The sequence below is a fragment of the Perna viridis genome, chromosome 7 (assembly GCF_037379345.1).
Source record: "Perna viridis isolate PV_CMFRI_1.1 ecotype Kerala chromosome 7, ASM3737934v1, whole genome shotgun sequence".
Taxonomy (NCBI): Eukaryota; Metazoa; Mollusca; class Bivalvia; order Mytilida; family Mytilidae; genus Perna; species Perna viridis.
The window spans coordinates 9,643,159-9,661,941 of record NC_142451.1 but is presented as its reverse complement, the minus strand read 5'-3'; positions in this window follow the sequence as shown (position 1 = coordinate 9,661,941).

Genomic DNA, 18,783 nt, shown 5'->3' with positions numbered 1-18,783 from the left:
TTTTCATACACATATTTCAATAAACCGCTGTTGTTGTAACCAAAGATGTTAATTTATACATTTTCTTATATTCAGTTTTATTTGTGGATGTAGATTAGTATTTTCACCACATTGTGTATGCAGATCTCTGTATCCAGTTTTCACGTTAAGGCCTTGTTCGTGGATTTTGATTAATCTAAATTGCCCTATTACTGACGCTTCGGTATTTTTCTTGCCAATACATAGAACGTATGGACAGACAAAATGTATACATATATAAATTTATGAAACAGAAAACTTAAAAACTAATTGTAAAATATGTTAAAACTTGTTATACAACAAATAAAGATGAATACATGGTTTGATTCTTTCCCGACCGTACGATGAAGGAACGCTCCGTCCACATTTTTGTACATTGAAACAGCAACATCTAAAATAATGTTATATCATTGACTCGTTAATCATAAAGACTTCATTGCATTAACAGTAATTGAGACATCAATTTAAGTAGCAGTCTTTATAAAAATCATGCAAATATTGTAAGATGTAATTCACCACATAAAAAAGCTACACATTTTTATTTTGTCATTAATCTTCTTTATTTTAGGAAATGTATAATTATTGATCCGAATTGGTCTAGTACCAGGAGATAAATTACGCAGAAAATGCCATCGTTTTTATTTTATTTCATTGACATTGTTATATTCTTAATTTTGAAGCATTCCATATAACTTACAATCCCCAAAGACCAATGGTTATATGGAAATCCATCCATGTGCTAATACTTGTTTACTATCATATTTTAAACAAAAACAAAAAAAATATAAAATAAAAAAAAAAATGACAATATGTAGGCTTTTCAACCATGTATCCCATTTTGCATGACTCTTGGTTGAAGTGCTACTGAATTCTTTAGATGAATGATGACATTGTTCATTCCTTTAAAACAAGAAAAATCACCTTTCCGTGAAACTTCAAAGAAGATTTGTTAAACCATTAAGATTGTTATAATGCCAAATTGCAAAGAATGCTTTATATGTAATCAGAATTAACATCATTTTAGTTAGAATGATTGAAACAATTTCCAAATTTACACACTTAAACTGTCATGATAACCGGGTTTGACATTTCCATTTCGACAGCCCGTGTAAGACAGATGATAATGACCGTCTTTCTAATTACACAACAAAGGCGTGTGCTATTTTTGGACATTTGCAATAAAAATAAAAACATTTCTCCTTTTATCATTATCATTATCATTAGTAGAACTTGAAAAAAAAAATGCGGAATAATTAGGAGATCGTGCTGTCCGACAATTTGAAGTGATTGATATACACTAACGGTGTTTAATAATCGGCTTAATCACCGCCAAATCATTAGGCTTAGTTTCGAAATTTGCATAAAACCTTTCAAAAAAAAAGAACTGTATATGCAACGAGTTCAGAAAAAATATTTGGTTCCATCGTTGATCCCCATTTAATTATTTAGTCGTATTAACTTGATTTTATATTGCCATCTACATTCAATCTGATACAAGAAACAAAAATGAAAAACGAAGATAAAAATGGTTACATAGGTTATAAAATGATCTTTTACACATAATTACTCATCAAGAGCTGAATGGAAATTTATGAAACTATCACAAATCATTATTACATAATGTCTTTATGCACCGCCAATTTTGCGTTTCCATCTGAATATTTTTTTAATATCAACCATGGGAGGCCATATTTTAATCCTCAATTCCTCTAAAACCGCTGAATTATATTCAGTGAAACTTTAACGCATTCTCGATCACATGATACCACTGACACATCCTTTTTTGTTTTTCCGTCTTGATGACCTTTGGGTTTCCCATATAGTTTTAATGAGGAAAGCGGGGATATTACTACGTCAGCTTTACACAGAATAAAAAACCTACAACTGAAACTCCTCCTTATGTTCTACAGCTAATGTTTTTGTGAGATCGTTAATTTTTAAAATAGTTGATCGACGTAAATTTTACATTTTCTTAGAAAATTAAATCGTTTATCAAATCAAGAGATCCACATAAATTGGACCCCATGAACCATAGTGCTTCCACAGAATGCCAGATACATGATTCTTTTCTATCTACACAAATAAGCACTTTCAAGTCTGATGTGTCGTAATCTTAATATATGAAATGTAGTCATGAACGGAATAAAAATAATCCGACAATTTAATTTGTTTTTGCTTAACATTTTCGTGCAACAAAGAATTATTCGTTTTATGATTCAAATAAAGTGAGACATTAATGTCTCGATGTTATTTACTTATAAAGAAACCCCCAAAGAACATTTACAAACACGCGTAGTAAAAGAAATGAACGTTTTGCCTTAGAATTTATTCCTCTCTTTGTTTTATCACAAGAAACTTAAACTTGTTTTAGCAATTCCTACTTCATCAAGGATACAATGAACTGACAAACTGTGACCATACAGCTATATGTGTTGATTTTTCACAAAGCGAATACTGGAACTAAAATGTAAAATGATAATGTGACAAAAAATCATCCGAAAGTTTTTGTAAGAAAATTTGTGTAAGGGGTGAGGAGGGTATTAGGCAAACATCAAACCAAGATTTTTACTTTACATTAAGTTTACGTGATTTTTTTCTTAAATCCTTAACTCAGAAAAATCTACTTTAACTATCTTTGAGTTTTCAATCAAAAGTGGCTAATCTTATTATTGTAAAAGCAAAATGGCACATTTAACTGAAAAGTTTATTCAAAATATGTGTTCACTAATTTACTAAAGTACTCTTATTTCAAACTTTATCTAAAATATATACATACTTCGCTTACGACATATATCTCGTACCCTTTCATCATATCCTTTTTAAGTGGTTCGCGGTTGTTGTAACAAAGTAAAATTAATTATAAAAAGCTAATACGAAAAACGATATGGTTGATATTCTGTCGACCAGTATTTCATTTGACTTTTTATTACCATTATAATTAATCTAAAAACATCGAAAAACCCATTATGGAGTCTGCAGCTCATGTTTTCTCTAGTCAAATTAACAAGGAAAAGCCGTAAAATCTTAACTCAAATTAATAACTACAATCCTGCATGGCATTGTAAGGCTTAAAACAACAACGCATATTTCTTGTGGTACATGATTAGATTCATCTCATTTTATAAAATATATCTTTATTTATAGCTATCTTGTACATTCACTTTCTTCCAGTGCACCTTGTCCATGCTCCCAGCTTTTAGTGCAGTCCGAGTTGTTTATTTTCTTTATTTTTTGTGCATGGTAATACCGGTAATTTCAAAATCTTTGTTGTGTGCGTCTGTATTCCGTGTCCAGACTTTTACCCATTCATTTGGTTCCTGCAAGAGTAATTAAGGGGACCAAGGTTATAGCGGTAATCAAAAGAATGCAATCCAGGGACAAAGACCCGACATGGAAAACAGACATACACAATAATGAACACAAAGTAACTAAAATCATACACACAAAGCAACAAAAGCAAATGAGTAACTCGGATTCCACCCACTAAAAACTGGGAGCGTGGACCAGGTGCACCAGTAGGTTAAGCGTTTCTAGAAACACCCGTCGGGTTGCTCATTAAAAGTCAAGTTCAGGGTAGACGAAAGAGGAAAGGAAAACTATGCAAGAATCGTGGTTCCCTTGATTATTCTTAAAGCATTTTAAAACTGACTTGCTGCGAGGTAGCAATTATTGTTTGGTGTATATATCAAATGGGAGTGATATAAATATATACCCAACATCTCAGGTTTATCGGCACAGCCTACAACCAAGAATCGCACTTATGCATTTTTCTTACGCTTGTTAATTAAGTCTTTGAAAAAGGGAATATGGCTGATAGGGGCGAAATAGAATAGGTAAAACTGTTGTTGTTCATTAATAAAAAAAATTATTATGTGTACCGGATCTGTTAACATTTTTTTAAAATTGTTTCTTTGTTTATGAAGTACATTATGTAAATTTAAATCAATTTAAATGCTACTTGAACCTTGCATTCATTTCCCTGATCCTTTTCTGCGGACCTATCTGATACCTATTCCACTTGGCTGGACGTATATCATTAGCCTAGCACGCGTTGATCGGTATTACTGTACTAATTTGTAGGAATTACTTATATTGTTGTCGTTCTCACATCAATTTATTTGTTTATTACCTCTATTTTTCTTTCTTGCTATTTAGCACCTGAAGACACGATAATATATGATTGAAAACGAGAAATCGCTTGGTGTCTCCTCTACAAGATGCACGTCGTTCTTACGTAGTCGGCATTTCGTTTCGTCCAAAGTTATATCTTATAAATGAATGCATTTGCTGATTTGCATTATTTGAAGGTGTGCATTTGGGTCGTAACTACGTTTTAGGCGCATTTACTGTAGTTTGCAATATTGCTGTAGCCATGGAGTTTTGATTACTGTGCTACTAAAAATAATCGTCTGTGAAAGTCTGACATAGGATCTGCATTTTGCAAAAAGAGGGGGGGGCAAATTTGTTATATAGCTTTTAACATATGGAAGTTTTTTTGCAAATAACAACTGTTTTCAGGTCAGAAGAATTTAGGTTCTGTTATATGAACTTCAATAAAAAAATGCATAAATGCTATTTGCAATAACAACATACATAATTAAGATTATACTCTTTCATGAAGTATTTGATCCGTTTTAAATATTGTTGACCTGTAAACGATTCTGTACGTCAACCTATGATACTTTGGTTCTATATTTTAAAAAAATATAAAAAAAAAACAGACACAATACTGATTTTTGTTGTTTTAAAAGTGTTTCTTATCAAGTCGGTTTCATATGATTGTAATTAATACTCCTAAGAATGAATACATGTATATGAGTTACATCCGATGTATGTATACAATGTTACCATTCCATTATTTATTTAAAGGAACATAACTTTGGCCTTGTCATTGTCAAACCATTGTCTACTATACATGACAGGTATGTCGTACCAGCAGACAAAGCCCAAAACAACATTGTTTTGTATGCCATACGTATTACAACCAATGCTTATTATCAGAGGAAGACGTAGAAAGTAATAACAGTGATAAAATCTATTCTGCCAATACTCTCACCAAAGAAGAGACAGTGGATAACCATAAATCAGTGTAATCCTTTTTTGGTCTCTCTACCAAAAACGGAGATTGTGATTCACGGTCTGTGTACTGGATTTCTAAACTCCACAAGAATCTATACAAACTTTACATAGCTGGATCTGCAAAATGTACCACCAAACCTCTTTAAAAACTTTTAACTTGTATACTTACAGCTGTCAAAGAGGGTTTCAATTCTTACCACAACATTAGTTACTCCCGCAGTGATATTAATTCAATGCAGATTTTGAAAAATTCGATAGATCTTTTAGAGACCCTCAATTCAAGATTGTTATCAGAATATAATAGCCTCAAACCCTTTGCAACACTGTATACTTCTATTCCCATACTTTGTTAAATCCCGACTCAAAAACATGCATCGTTGTTTCTACAAAAAAGATGGTACTCCTAGATACAAATATATAGTTCATGGTAGAGATTCCTCATACTTTGTAAAGAATAATTCCAAATCATCTTCAAAATGCTTCATCCACAACATATTTGTCCAGTGTGGTGGACGCATTTTGGAACAAACAGTTGGCATTCCAGTGGGAACAAATTGTGCTCCTCTACTTGCTGACCTATTCCTTCAATCTTATGAAGTTGACTTTATAGCTGATCTGATCCGAAAGAAAGGACATCGTTTAGCTATATCCTTTAATCTCAACTTTCGCTACATAGATGACGTATTATCGTTAATCAATCCTAGTTTCGGGGATTTGATACATCGCATCTACCCCCAAAAAAACTTTAAAAAAAAAACATGATATTACAGACACTGTAAGGTCGGCCTCATATTTGAACTATACTTTGAGATCGATGGTAAAGGAATACTATTGTCCAAACTTAACTACAAATGTGATGACTTTTCATTCAGAATTGTCACCTTTCCTTTCATCTGTGGCAATATCCCTTCAGCACCTGCGTATGGAGTTTTTATATCACAATTCATACGTTATGCCAGAGCTTGCCGTAACTACTCAGATATCTTGTATCGCGCTAGACTTCTTACAATTAGACTTCTGGAACAAGGTTATGTTGCTACAAGATTCATCTTTTAGTCATCACTACAGAAGTTTAATGGTCGTCATCACGAACTCTTGGATCATTACGATGTATCCACCTGCACTAAGAAAACTGATTTGTTCAACGTGTCCTAGTTTTCCTTTCCTCTTTCGTCGACCCCGCACTTGACTTTTTATGGGCAACTCGGTGGGTGTTTCTAGAAAAGCAGAGTCCGAGTTGCTCATTTACTTTTGTTATTTTGTATGTGTTATTTCAGATACTTTATGTTCTTTGTTGTGTTTGTCTGTTTTCCATGTCTGGTCTTTGTCCTTGGATTACTTTGTAAGAGTAATCAAGGGAATCAGGATTTGAACAGAAAATTGATTATATGTAACAAGGATAAGGACAAAGACTGGGAAAAACACACATAACTAAGATAATGAACTAACCAAAATAAAACGTACAAAGGAATAAGTAAATGACCAACTCGGACACTGTTAAAAACTGGGAGCACGGACCGGGTAAATTGTAAATTGAAATATTTAATAAACATGTTTCGTAGTGTGCGTTGCATGAAATAACTTTTTTAAAAGGACCTACATTTACATGAAAATTTGATAACTGTCTCCTAACGTAAAGAAAGAAAGCAGATTTTTATTGTGTTTTTATTTAAAAAGACCCATAACATGCCTGGATATGCATCGCCGTTACATATTTGTCAGCACTTGAATTTCTTTAATAAGCAAATTAAACCATAATAGGAGATACACTTCTCCCTTGACTAGTTTCTCCATAATGTATAAATACTGTGCTGAGTTTAAATAATATAAAATAGGTACCCCACAATACTAAGTGACAAAAAAGGCTTAGATTTTTAACATGCTTAACATTTTGAAAAAAAAAATCAAATCTCTCCTTAATACGATATGTACATCACCCATATGTTTTGGGAAGTGGCGTGTAGATAAGAATAGTAAATAATATAGCCTATCCTGTTGATTTACTTTTTTGTCATGAATTAAACAAAAAGGATTTGTATACCTATTGTTTATCGATCAAATTAAAAATAATTAACACTTTTGTTCTTAAATGAGACAGAAAACAGTCTGTCCGGTCATTATTGTACACCTTTACCTAAAACTATAAATGGGTAATATGAAAAGTTCTTTTACCAAAGAATATGACGAGTTAAAAAAAAACTAAATGGCAAAAGTCATTATTTTCCTTCTTTATTTTCTTTTTCATAACGTAGACCTACGAGGTCTTCTTAAAAACCGTTAATGATATCGTTTATCTTTCTGCCTTCAATATAATTTTTGTATTAATTGTGTTATGTGACTACATTCCTATTTATTCAAAACCAACCGACGCGTACAATCGAATTATGATGCAAAAATATCAAGTCTATGCAATCACTGAAACAAAACGAGAGCATCCTGAAATGTGTCGTAGATTTTATTCTTTGGTCCTTAAAGCGTCTTGTAAAGGAAATGTATAAATTTGATCATTATAAAACATTAGATTTTTTTTTATAAAAGTATGCTACTCGATCGGTCACCGAGAAAACCCAATTCTGAAAACAAAACGATTATCACAAGTTATCCCTTAAAGAGGGAATCCATGCGAAATCAAGGCAGTAGGTGGCACATGACAAAGTTTGTTTTCTGAAAAATTTAATCCATTTTATATCACAAATACATCCTTACTCTAAGGTGAATGCCGATTTTTGCTTAACTGCTATGACTTAAGAGAAATCATTGAAATTTGTTGGAAAAGGTAGATAACTATTTAATTTTGTGCAAAATTCAGTTGCTGTCTTATGAAACTGTAAAATCATTTTCTGCGCCATCCATTGTCAATTTTAAAACAATGTTTGTATTATTGGACATATATAAAAAAAAATTAACATTACATTGGAACAAAAAATTCAGTGGGATTAAATTTACCCTGTGCCACCCATATCATAGAATCTGTCTGAAATTTACATGGACAGCCTCTTAAATATTGATCTTGCAACTACTTTGTTACAAAAGTAAGATCATTCGTGAAGAAAACTGACATGAGTGATAACGTCAGATACAAAATCACCATATTAAAAAGATTACTGTTAGAGTTGAACCGATTTTGTAAATCTTTTACTCTGATGATTGTCTTGAAATTTAGAAAAAAGATATATATATAAGTTTGATTAATTACTATAAATCAGCTGGTGATAAAAGTAGCAAAAATGCATATTAAAACAAAAACATACTAAAACTAAGCACAGCGGGAAACGCACCACATTTTACGTCACTTTTTCAAAGAAATAAAGATAAAATTATACTAGACTTGAATAGTCCAATTGTTAAAGTTTGTGTTGCTACGCACAATTTTAATTTATACCCAAAATTAGACAGAGGAACGACATTCTTGTACCTTAATGTAATCAGTATCACTACAGAGTTTTTCGTCTACCAGTAGGAAAAGAAAAGTCTACAGTACAGACAGTTAGACAAAACAATGAACGGTTACATGTTTAACGTTAGCAATCGTTTTTAATATAATGGAATTGCATTGCCTTGATCGAAATCGAATTGTTATAAACCTTTTATTATGTCAATTACAATTGAAATGCCTGAACCAACGTAGAATGAAAAATTAGAGTCAAAAGAAAAATTACATATATTCCAACACCAAACACTTTTATTTGAAAATCTGGTATGCCTTGTTTTGAATAAAGTCAACATAATACAATTGTTCCTAAGGATTACGATGTCTTATCTGAATAATAAAAGAACCAAATCTAATAGGTAAAGTATGGTTCCATAGACAATGCAGAGGACGATTTTTCATCTACATTGTATTTGATGTTAAAACCAAAGTTACCGTAGCCTAAATTTCATTTACTAGGCCATGATTTAGATAGCTCTAAATATATACTAAAACACTTTCACCTTTTTTGACTCTTTTTTGGTTGACAGGGTTGTGTTGTCCATTTAAGGTTTCTGGTCAGGGTATTGTTGTGGAAAAGATATGCGTGAATCACTCAATGTGTGCAGTTGCAAAAAGATATGTATAAATTACTTATTGCATGATTATAATATGCAGCTGTACTCAGTAATTATCAGATTAACTTATCACATTCATACATAATTTTGGTTTGGAAAAGTTCATATCGTCTACAATAAAGTATTCCTTAATTTTCTTATCAAAAGTATAATACAATTTTATAGTTTAACAAATATTTTAACAGAAGGGTCTCGCCTCCAAAAATTAAACACGTTGACATACTGATAGCAAAGTTATAATGCGACTAAAATTATCTAAGGAGGAAGGTCGTGTAAGATTTCCCTTGGCATTTGCTTTTGCATTTTTTTTACTTCCTTTCCTTGGAACCATTTGGTTCTTGAGAGTATACACTTAATTGAGGAGTTAAACCATTATTATAGGAAAGATGAAATAACGTATTGCATTCGTTGTGTTAATGGTGTGTAAATTTTATTATAAAGTTGACCTCGTGTGTTTAGTTTCATATTTAACTAGAAATAAAAGACAAAAGTTTTGTGGTACAACTACTAAAACAAGAACAGAAATTTAGTTGAGACCTTAAAATGATAGCATTAAAAATTACGATGGGAAATATATGATATTCATCAGTCGTCATGTATTCAAGTGGGTCAAATAAAAGACACGTCCCTGTCACATCTAAATATATAATTCTTGTTTTCACACTGGAAGCAAATATTCTAAAATGCATATGGTAACAGTAAATTATAACTAACCTTGTAGATTAATACTTTGAGAAATGTTTTGACTGATTTAAGACCTCTTCTGTTAGCTGAATATAAAAGGGAAAGAATAACACGAAATATTAATGACTAACGCTGTAGTACTGTGTTATCCTAAATTGGTTTTCATTTCATTGATTTTAAAAGTCATGCTCTTGTCAATGTGTAATAGTGAATTGAAAATAAAACCACTTTCAAGTTTATTTCATTTATTTTTACCTCTTTATTGTTTACATGTATCATGTATATTTATCTGCTGAAAACACATTTCTAGAAATCTCTATTTCTTCATTTTTATACTCCCAGTATTGCAATCATCTTGTCTTCCATTTCAATTTTTCTTAAAGGACCTCCCAGCTCCTATCGTAGGGAGCTTAGATATTTAGTATATGGCTTTTGCAAGATGATTTGTACCGTGTAACTTCGCTGATCTACTTCCTGTTAAATGTATGACTTGATTTGACAGAAATGATTGAGTGGGAATTAAATATGTTTATCACAACACATCGTGCAACACCTTGTTTACATTGCAAATATAGTTAAAACAAACATACAAATTTACTTTGTAAAGTCTTTTGACTCTGTCCATGAGTTGAAAGTATGAACTTCGAATCAATGACTCAGTGAAACAAAATTCATCATACCGGTTAATTGTTTGCAAATTATATTGTTGTAAAATAAAATACTTATAAACTAATGCCTAAAAATGTCTTAATAGACTGTTAAAAGACAATCGATTGAAACCAGAAGGTATTTATCAAACGGTATAGCTCACTAGTTTAACACCATTATTCGTTTTAAAACATTAGAAAATAGCTCATATTACAGGTAAACCCGAGTGTTTGGCTAAACAGATGGCGATGGAAATAATTTTTAAAAGCACAGCAATTGTCCTTAAATATTTTTTTCTGAATTCCCTGCGCGAATGCTTGACAAGTGCAATTAATGATAGGAATATAAATGAAACACAATTCAAACGAAAAACAATAATAGCTGCGCATGTCGTCTTATGAAAAACATAAAGAACACATGGTTGTACAGGATGTTATGTCAAGTAAATACTGACTAATTCCTTATTCCTGTTCAATAGGAAGTTTATATGAGAAACCAACAAAAATTGCTTACAGAATGCTTTATATGATACCAATTAAGCTATAATTCTAATTAAAGGAGCACAGATATTTGCATCGAAGAATTTTCATGTACATACATAATTGAAAATTTCAAAGTTCAAAAACAGAAGAGAGAAACAAAAATTGTTACAGAATGTTTCAGTGTTCATGGTATAATATTTCCCTATAATAAATTCCCCGTCATGGTTCTTCCTATTTCCATCAATAAATGTATGTGAGTGTTTGAAGGCAGTTTTTGTGACCCAATCACACATACATATTTTTTAAGGATTAATGCATCTCCTTATATGACGCGAAATGCAAAATCCCCCTTTTTACAAAAAAAAAACAAAACAAAACAAAACAAAACAAAAAAAAACTCAATACAAAATTCAGTTACTCAAAAATAAAATAAAGCATGGTCACGGAAAAGTATGCATATCTTTAAATTAATATAATTTACAAGTATTTAAAGTTTTAAGTAATAATTATAAATCGTTTTTGAGGTACGGCGCGTGTAAAAATTCTGTTTTTAGTTTCAAAGTCCTGTAAATCAAAAAGTTTTAGTATAATTTTCACAAATGTATACAGACCGTTTGAACATCATAAGAAACAAGTTGTCCTCAAGGTACGTTGCGACATATTTACGACGGACAGACGGACGAACGTACTGACGCCGGACATTTCTATACATGTTGTACCATAATATGTCCCGTCTAAATTGACAGGTGTATAAAATTAGCACATACTCAAAGATAACGACTAGACCGGGAAACTAAAATAGATACTCACAGGAGAGAACATGAAATAACAAAATTAACTCGTAAGAAAGAATCAAATTTAAATCCACTAGCGTCTTCTGCTTTTCTAGAAACGCTCATCGAGTTGCCCATTATATGTCACGTCCGAGATAGACGTGAGAGCGAAGGAAAACTATGACACGTTGAACTAATCGGTTATATTTGTCTGTAACTGTATGCCGGCAAAGCAGTCTACATAAAACGGTGTTAAAGGAAACCTTTTTCAAGGACATAACTGTGTCCAAATCCATTAATGAGATCCATCAGTTGGATAAAATCATGACAACAATGTTTCAAGCCACACGAGCGCTACATAACAACCATTAAGTTTATGACGAAAATGAATGATGATTTAATTTTTACCATGATAATTCGTCTGTGCTTGACATTGATTGAAGTCGAGCTAAAATAATGTTGACCTCGGTGGTCAATTTGTCTTATTTCAGTCAAACAGGCACTAAATTGACTACGAATAGCTACAAAATGATAACGGCTTGGGATAAAAATAACACAGAATTACAGGAATAATGAAGAGTTAATATGTGCTACAATGTAAACATTACTCTAAACATCGGACAGGAAAAGAGACCATTTCATTTCGGGAAAATAGTTCAGGTGTATAAAACATTTTTGTAAATTACAGTTCTTCACGTGAAACAGTATGATAAAAATAGAGGCTTGCACTTACGTATTAAGGAAAAGTAATCAAGGAAACCAAGATTCCAACAGAAATCAAAAGAATGTAAACCAAGTACAAAGACCAGACAAAAAAACAGACAAACACAACAAAAAACATAAAGTAACTAAAATAACATATACAAAGTAACAAAAGTAAATGATGAGCTGAGACTCCACTAAAAAACGGAAAATGGATCAGGTGCATCGGTATGGTAAGGAATTAGGCAAATAATACATCAAATAATAAAACTTCTGTAGTGATTACTTCAATCTTGTAGCAACATAACCCTGTACCAGAAGCCTATTTGTTAGAATTCTAGCGCGATACAAAAAGTCTGCGTAGTTTCGGCAAGTTTTTTTTTATGAAAACGGCAAGTGTTGTGATATGAACAGTCCATACGCAGGTGCTGAAGGAATGTTGCCACAGATGATCACAGATGATAGGAAAGTTGACAATTCTGAATGAAAGTAATTATCCACGAGTTCATGATGTATAAATTACGTATTTTAAGGGTCTTTTTAAACATTAATAATGGAATAAGCAAAATACAGAGACTAGATAGACACAATAAGACCTACCATCGATACGAACGACTCAAGTAGTATGTTTTGATCCCATATTTCATAGCTGTAAATCTCGAAATGTATTTGATTACAATAATGCCTTATATAAAGCAGATACGTCCACATAAACTAAATAATTATTCTATAAAATTTTTCCTTAAAATACTCAACAAGAATAAGGCTATTTTTGTTTTTTCTATCAATCAAAAGAAGCCGAGGTTATTAACCCTGAAATTATTTAAATGATAATGACGACCATCTTCTCTGTATGAACGGTGTACATGTTTTCTCCCAACTTGATTAAGCCCCTATAGAAATACAACGTGTTTTTCTTTGAACAATGGGGAAGCCATGGGAAAAGACAGACAACTGTAAGCGCAATTATGATCGGTGGTTCAGTTGGACTTACAGTGGTGAACGTTCTACAATGCACGGGAACACAAAAAAGTGAACCATTTACTTCTATAAATCAGCAAAAGACTTCGATCTTCCTGGTCATAAATTCGATTAATATCTTAATTATTCAAGAATGCAGTAAATAAATGTAGTTCCTGCTGTAATAATTCAATAGCAACTGTTTAGACTACCAACTTATCAACGAAATCAACAATGAATAGAATTAGATACACCGAGGATAAATCATCGTAATTGATGACAATTTCATGCATTGACAATTACATTAGCTGTACTCCGTACACAACCAAAGAAGTCAATGAACGAAAGGGGAATTTTTCAATCAGTATTGATAATATTGACGAACCATATTAAATAGAAGAAAATATAAGAAAAAGACCCCTACACGCGGCAAAATTCAGGCAGCTCTCTTTAATCATATCATGGTTAAAGGAAATACACGGTGTCAACCAGAAATTAACTTTATAAAATAGCCCCAACATAAACTAATTGATTGGATGAAGTGGATGATAAAATGAGCATGAAATGATGATGAAATGAAAAATAGGATTGGACACAGGGACAATGAGGTCGAAAAATTCCGATTGCCGCCGTAAAAAGGGAGAGATTGATAGGGTTATGGTGTGCCCCACGTTCTCTATCCTCATATTATTTCCATTGTCTTTAGTTTGTATGTCTTCTTTTTTTATTCGGTTCGCTTCATTATGTATGCAGATCGTCTCTGTTTCATATGTTCGCGTTTGGGCCTTCTTTTTATTTTAGATTTTTGCGTATTTGAACCAACCCACCACTTCTGACGCTTCGGTATTTTAGCCGATATTTTTTTTGTTTATATCTTCTTTTCCCACATAGAATGACAGTGATTTGCTTGATTGAGACCCAGAGCCATCCGACGCGTTATAGATTCCTATATATATAGTTCGTTTGAATTTTATAATCTTCGAGAAAAAAAATCTTAAAAATTCATTTTTCAAAATATTTTAAATTTTCTAGCGCATATTCTTTTCTATAATACATACAAATTTGGAAAATATTTTCCAAATTTAATCTCAATAACTAAAAGAAAATAAGGTGTATATCTATGTCATGTGACCTCTACTCATAGGAATATCTATAGATATCAACAAAACATCCTTTCTAATCCTGTATGATATCTATTGATATTCAAACTATTTGAAGTGAACTAGCTTTATTATGTAGCCTGATTACATTGACTTTTTAATTTACATCAGATATTCAAATAGCTGTTCCAACATTAAAACAGACAAAACTGCATTTAAATATTTAAAATTAACTTGGAATTTCTTAGGTCTGTTAAGAACAAATTCTCAGAGTTTGTATTCACAATAATGATTTTATAAGAAGTTTTCTTCGGAGTTTATAAAATTCAATTGGACTATACCTATTGCTAAATTAACTTCCTCAATTACAGGGAGAAATATTTTTAACTTAACAAAAATTTCTGACATTATCTTCTCACTTAACCATCGAATTCATATTAAGTTTACCCTGTTGGCCAAATCGCTATCCTTACCCATACTTACCACGGTGTTTTATATCACTGCTAAATTTCGGCTATTTACGTACAATTCTGTAAATTGTCTATGTTTTCTTTCAACGTTTGAATAAAACTGTAGGTGGCTATAAAATATGTAGACGCTATACATACGTTCCGTGAACTAATATTACGTATCAACATCTACTTTTTAGTGATAAATTTCCCCATTTTTCTCGCTAACGATGCTTTATACGGCTGTTTATTGGATATTGAAGGGATTTTCATGGCTGCCCTCTTTTGTTTATCGATGGTTTCAACTCGAATAACCTTTTTCTAATGTACTAAAAAATACCGAAAATAGGGAGGATCGTTTCGTTTGTCAAACACACCAGTTTTTTTTTTTCATCCTAACCATAACGACTTTACAGGTAATATGATTATTAAGAAAAATCAAGGGAACCAAGATTCTAGCGGAAATCAAAAGAATATAATTCAGGGACAGAAACCAGACAAGCAAAACAAACACACACAACAAAGAACAAAAAATAACCAAACAATACAAAAAAGCAACAAATGTAAATGAGCAACTGGGACTCCAGTAAAAACTGGGAGCATGGACCAGGTACACCGGTAGGGTAAGCGCCTGCTGCTTTTCTAGAAACACCCGCCGAGTTGCTCGTAAAAAGTCATGTCCGGGGTAAACGAAAGAGGAAAGGAAAACTATGACACGTTGAACAAATCCGTTTTCATGGCACAGATGGATTCACTGTAACGATCCACGAGTTCATAGTGTCGACCATAACATTCTGTTATGATGACTTCAATCTTGTAGCAACATAACCCTGTTTCAGAAGCTTAATTGTAAGAATTCTAGCGCGTTACAAAAAGTCTGCGTACCTACGGCAAGCCCTGGCATAACGTATGAGTTGTGATTTAAAAAACTCCATACGCAGGTGCTGAAGGGATGTCGCTATAGATGAAAGGAAAGTTGGCAAACAAAAACAAAACAAAAAGAACCATATATATGATATTCTTCTAAGAGTACATTGTAGAAGATCACTTATTAGTCTTCTTTCTCATAATCTCTGCTCTCAACTACTTGTTGATTCGTTGCACTAAACTTTATTTAAAACTTATAGAGCTTCTGGCTGTGTATGGTATCTATTCAAGAATAGTTGTGTAGACGTTTACTCCAAATTATTTTGACCATAAGTAGGAAAATGAAAAAGAGCTCCTTTCAGTTGTGACATATGCTCAAATTAAGAGTATGATATTTGACCGAACGGATATCGTAATGTAATTAAAAGTGTGTGCTCTTTTCGTGAAGAGCAACTGCAAAGAAAAATATGTACAGTATAATGTTAACCTAAAAAATCATTAGCAGAATCTTTTTGATTCAATTACATATACAAAAGTTGCCTCTTGCAGTGTAAAATGGTTTTTCAAGAGTAAATAATAAACGATCAATTTGTTTATCTTTTAATAATAAAAAATCGTTTCCAATGAAAATCTAATGTGATGTGAACCATCTTAGCAACTTTCCGATTTATTTTTTTTTTAATTCATCATGTAATAGCTTCAACGATTGATTGAATAATCATACATTTTATTTACGCAATTAGAAATAATATGGAGTTTGAGTTCAAGTGTTTTTTTTTAATTACTATTATTATAGTTATATTGACACCGTTACCTTAATGGATGTTTTGAAATCTCCGACTTCATCTGTTTTCAATTCTAAAAAAGGGGTTTCGTTTATATATACCAGTTATATTTCTGTGGAGTATATTATTGCTTTTTTTAAACAAAATTAATATTTTAGGTAACATGCTAAAAACGGGTCAAATTGGATAATACCAATCACCAGCTTGGACCCTATTCAGTTGTTGAAAGTCGACAAAACAATATAAAAATGTACTGTTTTCGAAGGTGTTATAATGAGTAACTTTATCCGTGCACCCTCTTTATATCAAAAACAAGGTGAGCTGACATCTGCACCATGAAAACTTATTTATTCAACGGGTCATAGTTTTCCTTTCCTCGTTTGCCTACCCCGGAGTTGACTTTTTATGAGCAACTCGGCGGGTGTTTCTGGAAAAGCAGAGGACGCTTACCCTACCGGTGCACCTGGTCCATGCTCCCAGTTTTTTTTGTGGAGTCCGAGTTGCTCATTTGCTTTTGTTACTTTGTATGTATGATTTTAGTTACTTTATGTTCTTTGTTGTGTATGTCTGTTTTCCATGTCTGATCTTTGTCCCTGGATTACATTCTTTTGATTACCGCTATAACCTTGGTTCCATTGATTACTCCTTAATGTGTTGATGTGTGGGTCGCGAACCAAAATAGCAAGATTAGTTTTTTTTAGATTTTGTAGAAATTTTGTGTATATGATGTAGTATTATTAAGATCTGTAATTTGATTCATTGTGTGTTCATGTTTAACTTTAAAAAATGCATCGATGAACGCTTATTTGATTGACTGTTCGTAATAAATAAATATATATATATATATATATATATATATATATATATATATATATATATATATATATATTGGAACTCATTCCTTACTATACCCTCAATGCCTAGGAATGTTACCTACTAACGACAACCCGGTTGTCGATCTCATTAGTGAAAGGGAAACCAACGACAACCCGGCTGTCGATCAGGTTAATGAAATGACCTACCAACGGCGACCCGGCTGTCCGTCTCGTTAGTGAAAGGGCGTATAGTTAGAATTATTCCATGGAAATTAAATCTAGTTTTACTTCGGTAGGTATCTATATGATTTTGAAAAGTTCATTTAAAAGTAACAAAGTACTAACTACGGCTCCAATAAATCGAACTTTTGAATTGCTGCAAGTGAACACTGTCGGATTAAAAAAAAAGAAGTCAAAGTAAGAAATATGAAAAAGGAATATTCAAGAATAGAGGATGGTGTTCCCAATCTCGCGGGCCCCGTGCAGGCCCGGGTGTCAAAAGAATAGGCCTGCAGCAGCGCTAAGCTTGTCGTAAAAGGCGACTAAATAGTGCTCAGAACTCTAGCCGGGGGCTAGGGCGCTCTGCCCACAGAGCAACTGGGATGTGTGCCCCAGGTGGTGGAATGGGGTACCCCTAGCGTGTTGCATGCTGGGGTTGTCAGGCTATAATACGGAAAACCTGACCGCAAACCATAGTGGTGCACCGTGTTGGGAAAGATGCCACGTTCCTCGGACGTTAAAGAAAGAACCCTACTTTGGTATTCTTCCGGAGTATGAACCATAGGGCTCCGTCACAGGAGGCTAAATTGCCCGACCCTACCCACTTCTCCCTATTTCCAGTGGCATTCAAAATTTGTCGACCCCATTGTCCTTTTGTCCCATCCTTTTTTCATTTCATCATCATTTCATCATCAATTTCATGTTCATCGTCTGAATATAGCTGAAATATTGCTTCTCGGACGTTAAACCCCAGTAAACAAACAAACAAATAGTGCTCAGGAACCTAGCCGGGGGTTAGGCGCTCTTCCCACAGAGCAACTGGGATGTTTGCCCCAGGTGGTGGAATAGGGTACTCCTAGTGTGTTGCATGCTGGGGTTGTCAGGCTATAATACAGAAAACCTGACCGCAAACCATAGTGGTGCACCGTGTTGGGAAAGATGCCACGTTCCTCGCACGTTAACGAACCCTGCTGTGGTATTCAATAGAAGTAGGAACCTTTGCGCTCCGCCACAGGAGGCTAAATTGCCCGACCCTACCCATCCCCCTTTTTCTAGTGGCAATCAAAATTTTTCAACCCTATTATCCCTGTGTCCCATCCCTTGTTTCGTTTCGTCATCATTCATGTTCATTTTATCATCCTTTTCATGTTCATA